Below are 12,159 nucleotides of genomic sequence, written 5' to 3'. Positions count from 1 at the left end.
TCCAGCAAGTGAGAGGGTGCCATTTGAGTCCAGAAGCAGGGGCATGGCAGAATGAAAATGGTATTTTAGGCAGATTAATCCAGCAGGAGTACAAAGAATGGACTGGAATCCCTGATTAGGGCAGAGATAACAGGAGGCTTTGGAGTAAGGCATGGGTAAAGAAATGAGGACTCATTAGGGAAGTGTTAAGTGGGAAAGAGAGGAAAGGAGGAGCCTAAGGAACACTTAAAGGGAAGAAAGAACCAATGACATGTTCTGACAATTAGTAGGAAAAAGAGGAATCATAGACAAGTCCAAAATTTTAAGTCTAAGAGTCCAAGAAAATAGTGATGATGCTGGGGATAGGGAAAAAATATTAGCTACTCTTTAGATTGCCAACTGTTTGCATTCAAAGATTCTGCCTGTTTTAACAGCCCTTTATGCCCAGCTAAGCAAATTAGCAACCACTTACTTGTTGCTCATTTTGAGGAATTGTCATAGGATTTCTAGGATAATATTTGCAGGCACATCTTTAGAACACATAGCCTACAGCTTTTATATCTGGTGTAGATAAGGTAACAAGCAGAAAGTAGATAAAGTCTCCATTATTACAGGACCAAGGGCTTCATTCATGCATTTATTCATTCAACAAATACTTATTGGATGCCTACTTTGTGCCAGGAAAGTAGATTCTTGCTTTTTCTGGCCTTATATTCTAGTGGGGAGATGATAGGAAAATAGACAAGAATGCAAATAAATGAAAAACAGAATTCAACACAAGAATAAATAAAGGCTATGAAGAAAATAAACATGGTGATGTCCAACAAGTGACTGAGGATACCTCTTTTAGATTATTTGCTCAGAGAAAGCATGCTCGGGAAGATACTGTTTGAGCTGAGGCCTAAGCCAATCACACACACATAGATCATTTGGGTGCCAGGAACAGCAAGAGCTGAGCCTGGAAAAGCTTGGCAAGTTTCAGGGCTGGGGCATAACAAGAAGAAAACATTGGAACAAGAAGTAAAAAAGGAAAGCAGGGGCCACTCTTGGAATGTATCAGTGAGGATCAGGAGCAAGTGATAAGAAGCATAATTCAAACTGGCTTAAGTAATAAGAAAACTCATTCATATAATTAGAAAACCAGAGGTGGGGCAGGCTTTAGGATTAGCTAAATCCAGTGACTCCAAATTCATTTCCCAAAAGTTTTCTCATCTTTGCCCTCTTAGGTGGATCAGTTTTGTCTTGGGGCTTAGGGTGAAATCCATGAAGCAACGAGGCTATGTCATCCTGTAACTTTTTTTTCCCTAAATTTTCTATAATCCCCCCCAGTAAGATTCCCTTGGGCGACATTCTCTTACTTGAACTTAAGAAGAGGATGGGAATACCCTCTATCCAATTATACCGACTGATGGAGCTGGAGTTGGGTCAGCTTCCCTGGAGATGCATGAGCTGCTTGAGGGAGAAGCAGCTACCTGAACAAAATCAAGTTTATGTTAGGAAAGAGAAAGGGGGAAAGGCGGTCTGAGTAGGCAACCAGCCGTGTTTATTGTATGAGGGATCTTGGTGGCCATTATAAGGAGTTTGGACTTGAGTCTGATTACATGGGAAGCCACAGGAGAATTTTAGATAGGGAAGTAACAGGATCTGACTTATGCTTTAAAAAGATCACCGTGTTTAATGTTTCAATAGTTAACTGAAGGGGGACAAAAGTGGAAGTGGGAAGACCAGTTATGAAGCTATTTAATAGTCCCAGCAAGAGGTGTTGGGAACTTGGGTTATAATAATAGCAAAGGAGATAGAGAGAAGTGAATTGAGAGGGAACTGATATAACATGTTGGTGGATTAAATGAGTGGGTAGGAGTTAGGGAAAGTGAAGAAACAAAGATGATGTGTAGGTTTTTGGCTTAAGTACCAGGGTGGATGGTGAAACAATTTACAGAGATAGTGAAGAGTTGAGAAGGAACAGGTTTTGTCAGGAATTACTCAAGTGTTCTGTGTTAGGATTGAGATACCTACTGGACATCTAGTGAAGATGCTGAAGAGGCTAAGTAGAGTCTGAAGTTCAATGGAGAAACTCAGGCTGAAGATAAAAATTTGGAACCATCATCATATAGATGATGTTTAAAGCCATGAGACTTGATGAGATTCTCCTTGCAGGGAAAAAAAAAAAGGCTAGGGAAGCAAAGAGTCTGTGACACTACAATGTTGAGGGGTCAAGCAGAGGAAGAGAAGCCAACAAATGAGACCCAGAAAGAACAGCCAGTGAGGTAAAAGGGAAACCATACAAATTTGGCATCCTAGAAGCTAGGCAAAGAGCATATCTTTAAAAGGTGGTGGTCTACTGGGTCAAATGCATCTGAAAAGTGAGTAATATAAGGAATGAGAAGGAACCATTGGATTTGACAAGAGCAGGTTTAGTGGAGGGGAAGGGTCAGAAGCACAGTTAAAGTGGATTCAAAAGAGAAGAAGAAACTAGGAAGTGGAGACAGTCCTTCAGGCAGAGTTTAAAAGATCCAGAAATAGGAAAGAAGATTCTGGGAGCACAACTCGTAAGAACCCAAAAATAGAGTATACTTTCCAGGTGAGTTTTTAGAAATTTTTTTTGATGTCATTCTTTAGATGTCCTGTTGTGGTTTTCATTTGAAATGACAGTGGTGGCCCAACCATTTCTGGCTTCTAAAAATTCCTTTTCCTTGCATGGTCCTTCTTTTAAAAAGAAACTAGGCAATTCAGATATTCCAAGTTAGGGCAAGGGGCTAAAAGCTGACAAGACTCAGTTGGGATCTAAATGTTTATACATTTTATTTTGGTTGCTCTTCTGCTGCACTAGCTGCTGCTAGGAAATTTATTAAATATAAATTAAAGAATATAAATATAAATAAAATATAAATATATAAACATATATTTGCATTTGGTGCAGGTCCTAAATTTGAACTACATAAAATCCTAGATCTTCCTTTGCCCTATCTACCCAAAGGTGTCTTTCTCAGCCTGTTTAACTTACACCCACCAGAAAGCAGAGCAGAGCAGAAGTTGTGTGAGTCCTGTCGCTCTCCCACCCCCTCGCCTCTTGGCCTCAGCACAATAAAAACTCTGTTCAGAACTTGGCTAGCTGCTGCTTTTCCCACATTCGATCAGGGAACGCTTAAAGCCATACAGTGTCCCCATCCTGCCAGAAAGCCTATGGGCAGAGTGCCCCTTCAGGCTGACACAAAGACACACTGTGCAAGGCATCTATGGCCAGAGCAGTCGCCACATATGGATTATCAATAAGGCTTTTGATTTTTTTCTTTGTTATATCGTCATCACATTAAATATAATTCAAGCAAGGAAACCAAACTTATATTCTGGACTGTAAGACTTTGCCTTTCTTATAGCTACAAAGAAATTTAGCTATTTTTCAGTTTAAACAAATTCTTTCCAGAAAAATGTCATAAAAGTTTTTTTTCACATCCAGTATAATTTTCTGCTTTAAATTGATGTTATGTGATTTGACTGACTGTTTTGACTCTAATTTTAATTGTCCATTTTGGAAACTCTAACTAAAGTTGGATTTAGAGTTAAGGTTCGGGACCCGTAAAGGTTGCTTCTTACTAGAGCCAAGAACTACAGAAGGCACAAGGAAAAGGACAAAGTTCAAAAAAATAAGCATCAGGTACCTTGCTGCCAAGGTTTGTATCTATGGTGGATTGTCACCTTATCCATCTCCATTCACTTTTTGGTAGAGCTTCCATTTTCCACTGCAAAATAATTTTTGGAACTGGTCCCATGTTAGCCACAAAGCAGAATTTCAACAATTTCTTTCCAAAACTGGCCTTTAGAAAATGAATCTAAAATTTTTGAGTTAAGTACTGTATCTGAGAGAAGCTGTGTCAAAGTTTTCTGTTTTCTTTTACTGTATACAAATGTGACAAATACATCCGACCTTCCACTAAGACTGTTTAACTAATAAATTTATAATCTGATAGATACTAGTCAAAAAGAGAGGTGGTTAGAATAAAGGGCCAGATAGCCATCATACTACAGATATTTATTGAGGGCCTACTGTATCAGGGTTGGAAAGGATAAAATGTGGCTCCTACTTTTAAGGGACTTATAATCTAAATGAGGGGGCAAGATTATAAACACGTGCAAACTAAATAGTGCAAGATACAGCATAGGACCTAAGTAACTACCAGATGAGTGGCATGTATAATAAATGCCACTAATTGAGAGACAATCATAATCATAAACACTTAGTATGTGCCGGACGTTCTGTTAAGCACTTTATGTACATTATTTCATTTTCTGAATTATTATCCCCAGTTTGGATGGGAATTACCTCTGCTTTTCTCCCCATTCTGGAGAAATCAAGGAGAATGATATAAAGTGACCAAAGACCTAGAATCAGGAATGTGCCAGATGGCAAGCAGATGCATTGTTCTGGGGCTAAGGATCCATTTAGGGGAATAGAGAGAAATGAACCTTGGGGCCTGTGTTAGTCTGTTCACCACCATATCCCAGTGCCTAGCATAGTGCCTTATACATAAAAGGTATTCAGAAAATACGTCTTGAACAAATGACCTTCTGGTTTTTGTCCATAGCCTGGACCAAGTACAGTAGGATAAAGGTAATTAGTGAATTAAAGCCATATACCAAATAGCCTTGAGACCCAGTGCCAATACCTCCCAATTCCCAAATGTTACAGTAAAAGACTCAAGTAGGAAGGACACACCATTAAGGGACAGATCTGACAGCAATAGCAGCTCCAACTCATTGGGGTCCCTTTCATGAAAGCTGACATTGTGAGGAGTCCACAAGTCCTTACCCTGGCCTGCAAGACTGTGTAAGATCTGGCCCCTGGCACCTCTGCAATCCCAAATCCTTCTACTCTCCCCTCCCTCCCTCTGCCTCTGCCACACCGGCCTCCTTGCTACTCCTCAAATTCATCTCTGGGCCTATATTCTTCCACACTGCTTTCAGATCTGTAGTAGCCACTATCCCCACATCTTGCTACCCTACCCTGCTATCTAGCATTATCTATTTGCTTATCTGTTTACTGTCTATCCCCCTACACACCAGAACGTGGGCCCAGAAAGCCAAAATTCCAGCTGCTCTTTCACCATTGTATTCTCAGCATCTAGTACAGTGCCTGGCACATTGGAAGTGCTCATACACTGCCATTCTGGCTCTCAAATACTGACTTCCCAAGGGAACAGGATTTTGTTCAAGAAATGCTATGTGGAAATTGAGGAGTGGAGCTTGGAAACAAGAGGCAGCGTGGCAGGAGCCCAGACCAACCTGTTTATAAAAGACGCCTTTGCCCAGAGAGGGGAAAACACACCTTAAAGCCTCTGGAAAAGTATTTGCTTTCTTAGGACACCCTTGACATGCTGTACTTCTGAAATGCTGCCTGGTCTGAACAAGAAGATCCATGAGTTTGCCAAAACAACCAATTCGCTGGACTTAAGAGTCACTACTACCAGTCTCAGCCTAATGAATGGGCAGCAAGTACTGTCCACCTCAATATCAAAAGACTGGCTTGCCGCTGTAACCAAAACCAGGCTGTTGCGTCCATCCAGGTGTCAGGAGGGGAGAGGAGGAAATTAACCAACCTCATTTTCTCATTTCTTTCCCTCACTGAACACTAGTAGGGGACTAGATACCATGAAAATGAGTTAACATACGCTGGCTTGCCTCAAGTTTGAGCGTTCATGGTTCCAGGAGAATACTTGTTATAGGACCTAATGATGGGCTTTAGAATCTTCTTTTGTGCAATGAGTCTCAGTGACTCCAGAGGCCACAAAATGTCTGGTAACTTCAAAATAATAAGTACAGTCATGATGCTTCACAACTTTTCTTGAAAGACTTTCTAGAGAGATATTCAGTAATTTCATGAATATGTTTTGAGCATTCACTATATTTAAGGAAGTGTGCTAATGCTATCGTGGATCAAAAGGAGAATGAAACATGGACCTTGCCTTCAAATTTCAAGGAGTTTATCACTCATTGGGCAAGTCAGATAACTGAGATAGTAGGCAGGGAATAATAAGTGCCATGGTCCAGGTATTTTAAAAAAAAAAAAGTGTTGTGAAAGCACAAAGGATGGAGAGATGGATTCCAACTGGGAGAAAATAAAGAATACTTCATGAGGGAGAAGACACTCAAACTGATCTTGAAAGATAGATGGAATTTCCACAGGCTTAGATGGCAGAGATTTGTAGGATTGTAGCATTTGTAGCATTTGATTTGTAGCATTTGCCAACTTTTATGGTGTAAATATTCCAACTATGGCTGATTTCAAGTTAATGACGTGATGTCACTGAACACAGAGCTGGGAAGAGGTGCCAGCTCCAGCACACCATCTATGAGTCACCATCTGAGCTTTGGACTTGATTAAATCAATCTGACTCGATTGCTTTAATGAGTGAATTCACAGGTATTAAAAACATCTAAGACAACATCATAAGGGAAGAGACACTTCTGCCCTTCTCCCCACACCTCAGTCTGACTTTTTAATACTCTTTGTCTATCCTTCCAGTCTCAGTCCTATGCCCCTGAATGGCCTAGCTAGGATTGATCTTGGCCCAGTGCCACCCTATGATTCTATTTGCTCCCCTTAGCGTGGCTGTGATTACTCTGGGCCCCTGCTATCGCATGGCGTAGAGGGCTGGCTTACTGCCCATTGCCTGGTGTTGACACCCCTGCTGTACTCCATAATGAAAAGCAGCTTTAGGAGCGGCTAGCTGGGCAGGGTGTTTCACTGTTCTTGTAGCAGTTGGAAGGGAAAGCTGGAGGAATTGCTGGGAAGCTTTGCTCAAGGAAGATGCAAGCCAGCTGAGACCCAGCATTCATATTAACTGCTCCTTTTAGTACTCCTTTAAAAAATAAAACACCACCAGTGTGTCCTCCTTAAGTTACTGCACCTTTAACCTGCCTTAGCACCCAAAGGGCTACATTTGAAAACTCAGTCCCTAGTATCTGTCTTTAATTGCAAGCAGATGTCCTCAGTATGTGCATAAGCTTGTGTCGGGAGGATGTTTTCTCAAAAACTCGCCAAGGAGAGCGCTGCCAAACAGGAAAGGAATATGTGAAGCTTGAAGTTACTAGGAAACTTCCACATTTGTCCACTAAGCCAGAGATAGACCTGTGAGAAAAGAAGGTCTTTATGATCTCTCATTGCACATTAATTCTCCTTACCTTGAGGCCCAGTTACTCTCAAAATACATTTACAGCAAAATATGGCTGCTGCAGATTTATTTCAGCATGTGCTTCTTTTCTTGATGCTGGTTTCTCTTTCGAAATTGCTGTGTATTGCTGGAAAGCAGGCTTTTTAACATCAAGAGGTGTTTGAAACCGCCAGCATCGTTGCACGGTTCCTTTTATTCATTTGTTTAAATTATCTTACATAATGTACTCTGTGATTTGCTGTTCAAGTATAGAAGAAACACACTCCCCCATGGAGATCTGGGGAGGTAATACTGTCTGTTTGAAAGGTCCAAAGATTTCCTGTTCAGATTACACAGACTTCTTCAGAGCTGCCAAGAGTCATAATGTGTACGAGATAATACACTTTAGTTGAGGAGAAACTGTGGATGAGAATTCAATTAATCCAGTTAGCTACAAAAGAAAGGAAATTCCAGCTTAGAATTGTCACTGCACGCAGGCCCAAGACTTCGTGTGCCAAGGGGTAGCCATGACAGAGAAGACGATTGTGGCCCCAGGATCTGCTGTGTAACAATCACTGGATGACAGAGCAAAAAGGAGGAGGCCCAGCTGCCAGGGTGTCACGAGTCATAGCTGGTTCCTCATGAATTGACCCTTGAAGGGTATTTCTGCCCAAAGCCTCAGCAACCTGGCCCCATCAGTATAAATGTCCAGAATGTCTGCAGTATTCAGATAAATCAACATGTGCTCTAGCAAGTGCACCTAATGAGCACCAGCTGTGGGCACATAGTGACGAGGCCCTAGAAGTAGAGCCTGCAGAGAACACAGTGACTCTGACCAGAGCAAGAGAGTAGTGTATAATGAAGAGTTTCCCAAACATGTCTTTTTTTTTTTTTTCCAAAAAGCTTAATGGACAATGTTGCTTCCTCCTTTGACTTTGCTAAAGCACTCATCAGGCACATTCTGGTGAATAATATTTTCTCATCTTGAGCGACTTGAGTCCCACCCTACTTTGATATATCACAGCAGTTAGAAAGATGAATGAGGGGAGATATCTCAGCAAATATTCCTCTACTCCAAGTGAACTCCTCCTGGCTGTGGAGGGGAGACCAGATGTGTCTTGTCATAAGAATCACCTGGTTGGGGGAGGGGAGTGCAAGGCAAACATACAGAGTCCCAGGACCTTGCTGACGTATAGACTGACCAGGGCCCTAGAGATTCAGATTCTGTAAATCTGGGACAGCCTTGGAATCTGTGTGTTTAGCAAATGACACAGTAGATCTTGATGATCAGGCAAGCTTGGGAAACAGTAGGGTGGGATGGAGTCGGAATCTGGCTCCAGGTCAAATTTGGCCTCTGCCGTGTAATTGCTGAGTAGCCTTAGACAAGTTACTTAACTTCTCTGAGACTCCAATCCCTCACCCATAAAATGTAACTAATAATAATACCCACTTCAGAGTGTTTTTGTGAGGATAAAATGCGAAAATTCATAAAACGTGCTTACTACAGTGCCTCGTGCATTTTAAGCTCACAGTAAATGTAAGATATAAACAACACACACTTTTTTTTTACTTTTCCATCAGCCAGCCCCTTCAGAAGCAGCAGGACAATCCAGGGCTTGGCATCAATGTGCTCAGATGGTGAGCTTGAACTTAAGCCTTATTGCAAGGGCAGGTTGGAGGGAGATAAGGTCTTTAAACTGAGTGCTCTTCGGTGATGGTGGTCCTAGTCCGACAGAAAGGAAGGACAGAGAGGCAAAGCTGGGTCTGGAAAGAGCTATAGAGGTTGAAATCCCAGCAGTGAAAATTTCTAGATTATGGTCAAGGATAAACAGACTTCAAAAAAACAGGAAAAGTAATCAAGCAAACTTGCGATTTCCAAGGGGAGACAAAATTTGCTGAAAATAGACTATTTTTATTTGATTCCCTTTGAGCCCAAAAGCCAACATTTAAAGCATTTATAATCATCTGCTTCATTTATTTAGCAAATTTCATTATTCTGCTCCTATTAGGTGCCATGCCCTATGCTCCTAACAGGTTACGAAGATGAAAGCAGCAGTACTCGCCTTCAGAACTCCCTGTGTCATAGGGCACAGGCCAAGAAGCAGTTACAGCAAGGGGTGTAGGGGCGTCCCGGGGCTGTTGGGTAGAGGGCAGCTAACCTGCCCAAGGGACAGAGCAAAACCTCTCAGAGGAAGTCTTGAAATAAAGATTTCACGCCAGGTACAACATCATCATTATCGTTATCATAACCATAAGCTAATAGCAATAACAATAGCTAACCTTAACCATGCTTATTTTATGGCAGGTGCCATGGGAGGCCCTTTACATTATCCCTTGTCATTGTATAAAATGGTTGCCATATGCAGTACCTTGTTTTACATACTTGTGTTTGCACTGTCTGTTCAGGGATGGTTCTAAATGCCATTGCTGCACCACTGTAAATTACGATACTTGCCAGAACACTGCTTCTCCCACTCTAGCTCCCTTACTAATACAGTGGAGAATTCACCAACTTACAAGAACTGGAACTGACTGCATGTTAGTCTCAGGCTGATTCCTATTCCCAACCCACTGATATCACTTCCCCAGAGTCCCACTGCTTACATATAGCCTGCACGAGTAGACCTAAATAGTGGGGCTCTTGCTGGCTTAGGACAGCATCCTGTCCTTAAATGTGCAAAGCCCTAAGTGCATGAAGTCTTGTGTAAAAATATTGTCAAGTTATCTGTGAGAAAAGACGCGCCCTTGCTTTCCGGGTAGTGGCTACCAATAATAACAGTGACAATAATAACAATAAGAATATTTAATATTTACTAAGGACTGATTATATTGTATATTTAGTATAGTGCATGTACTAACTGATTTAAACCTTACATTTTTAGATACTGTTACTGTCCCCATTTTACAGACAGAGAAACCAAGGTCCAGATACAGGCCGTAGTTGGGAAGTTGAGTATGAGGTTGGACATAATAGGAAAGGTTAGATTGCAGTTAGTTCTCAGGCAGGTCAACCATGAGGAGCTCTGCCTCAGGGCACTGCAAAGCAGTAGTTCTCCAGTGTTCACAGGATCAAAATTAAGCTCTTTGGAAAGACCATCCCCAGTGTGCCCCTGACTTCTCCCCAACTCAACACACCCCATCTCAGCTGTGCTCCACCTACTCCCGACAGATCACAGCTTTTTACTTACCCAGGCTGTGTCTTACCTCTTGCCTTTGCAGTGGTTCCCTTGGCTCCAACTGCCCTTTCTCTTCCTCTTCATTGCTTGTTCATCCCACATTCAGCACCCGTCTGAAGGAGTCACCTTCCCCAGGAAGCTTGTCCAGACTTGTTAACGGCCCTCCATTACTCCTCCAATGCTCAACCACTCCTTCCTGTATAGATTCCTGCCCGGAAGCTGTGGGCTCACGGAAGCCAGGGGCTATAGCCAATTCATTTTATAATGCCAGCATTTAAAGCCCCTGTATAAATATACTGGAGTCATGATTCTCTGCTTATTGTCACCCTTTATTTGTTTTACCCTATCGCTCAGCACTTCTAGACATTAAGGACAGCTTTGCCACTAAAACTGACAACTAAGCCTGACCCCTGCATTGGCTAAGATCGCACAGTTTTGTTCACTGTGCTTTACTTTTGTAACCACCACCCTCTGGGCACTGGCATAAATCTGTGGTTCTTCCCCAAAGATGCCATTTCTTCCTTTTATGTCTTGATTCATCACATATTGCGGAGGGTGTTAGCTGAATAAGGCTTTTTGCTTCAAGAAAATGTTACCAAGTCCTGACATGATAAAGAGGAAAGCACCAGATGTCTGTCTGCAAGGAAAGCAAACCCTGGTCTGTGAAGAGTCAAGGGTGGCCAGGGCTCCCCAAGCATTTCCGGGCCTGAGGTTTGGCTCTGCGCGCTCCCTTGGGCCTCATAACTGACCCCCACATTCCATTTCAGTCATCATACTGGAGAAATTCATGAACTTTACTGCTGATCTGAGCCTGGAAACTGGTGTCCGTTAGTGCTCTCAGTTTCAAGCTGAAAATTGAGACAAACTTGCTGGATAATTTTGACCAAAATAACACACATGATTGTGTGCCATCCCATGGTTGGCTTAATTTCTCTCTTCCTTTGAGCTATCAAAGCTTTCTCAAGGCATATATAGTTGCCAGTGAAACAGATCATTCACACTTGGAATGTTGTAGTGCCCAACTTAGGGCAAGGGGTAATAAAACAAAGTGTTCTCTGATTTGTAGCAAGGAAATGGAGGGTGGGGGTCTAGATAATGGTAAGAATAAAAACTTAGGATATCAAAGCAGTGGGTAGATTTTAGAGGATTTTCATAAAATGGAATTTTCCTTTCTGGTTACGTTAAAATCAATGTGTAGTACATTATCCACTCTAGTAAAATGTGTATTCTGTTTTGTTTTTTGTCATAATTCTTTATTGCATTTGGGAGTAAATGAGCTTCTACAGATGAAGTTAATTTTAAAATTTAGAGAGAGAATAAAAAACACTCGCAGAACTAATAGTCATACAGAACTTAAGATATTAATTCACCAAAGCCTAACTTCACTTGGAAAACTACTCTGCCTGATAGGTCCAGTCTGAAAAAACTTACAAGGGTTAGAAGTCTGCAGTGTTTAACAAGAGGATCTTAGCGTCATCTGTTGGGTTCTATGTTATGGACACCAAACCCAACAGCTGCTTCCTACTGGTTAGCTAGGTGGGAGGAGTTAGTGAAAAAGGACATCGAAAAGTAGATCAGGACAAGCAGACAGGACTCGCCCAGCTCTGAAATTCAGGGAGGTGGAAGTGGGTCAGCTCACTGCCCGTGCATCTTCATTTTCTTCCTCTTCCTTTTTTCATATCAAAGAAAGATTTCTTAGCATTATTGTTGTGGGTTTCTATTGAGGACCAAAAGCATCAGCAGTTTCACTGCTTGAGGTAATGCTCACTGGTTGTTGTGGGCCTGGACCATGCTGCCTTTCTAAGAATAACCTGGAGATAACATGATCTGACATGATCTGGAGAAACCCCCTTCTC

The 12,159-nt window shown here is 41.9% G+C and overlaps 1 protein-coding gene across 1 annotated transcript in view; it reads left to right on the top strand.

The window, feature by feature from the left end:
* The window catches only part of GHR (growth hormone receptor), a 250,981-nt gene that overhangs the window by 168,163 nt on the left and 70,659 nt on the right, over positions 1 to 12,159 (top strand). The gene's annotated exons all lie outside the window — the stretch shown is intronic.

This window comes from Diceros bicornis, chromosome 20 (assembly GCF_020826845.1).
Source record: "Diceros bicornis minor isolate mBicDic1 chromosome 20, mDicBic1.mat.cur, whole genome shotgun sequence".
NCBI classification, from domain to species: domain Eukaryota; kingdom Metazoa; phylum Chordata; class Mammalia; order Perissodactyla; family Rhinocerotidae; genus Diceros; species Diceros bicornis.
Note: the sequence above shows the minus strand (reverse complement) of the source record. Positions and strands in the feature narration are given on the sequence as shown.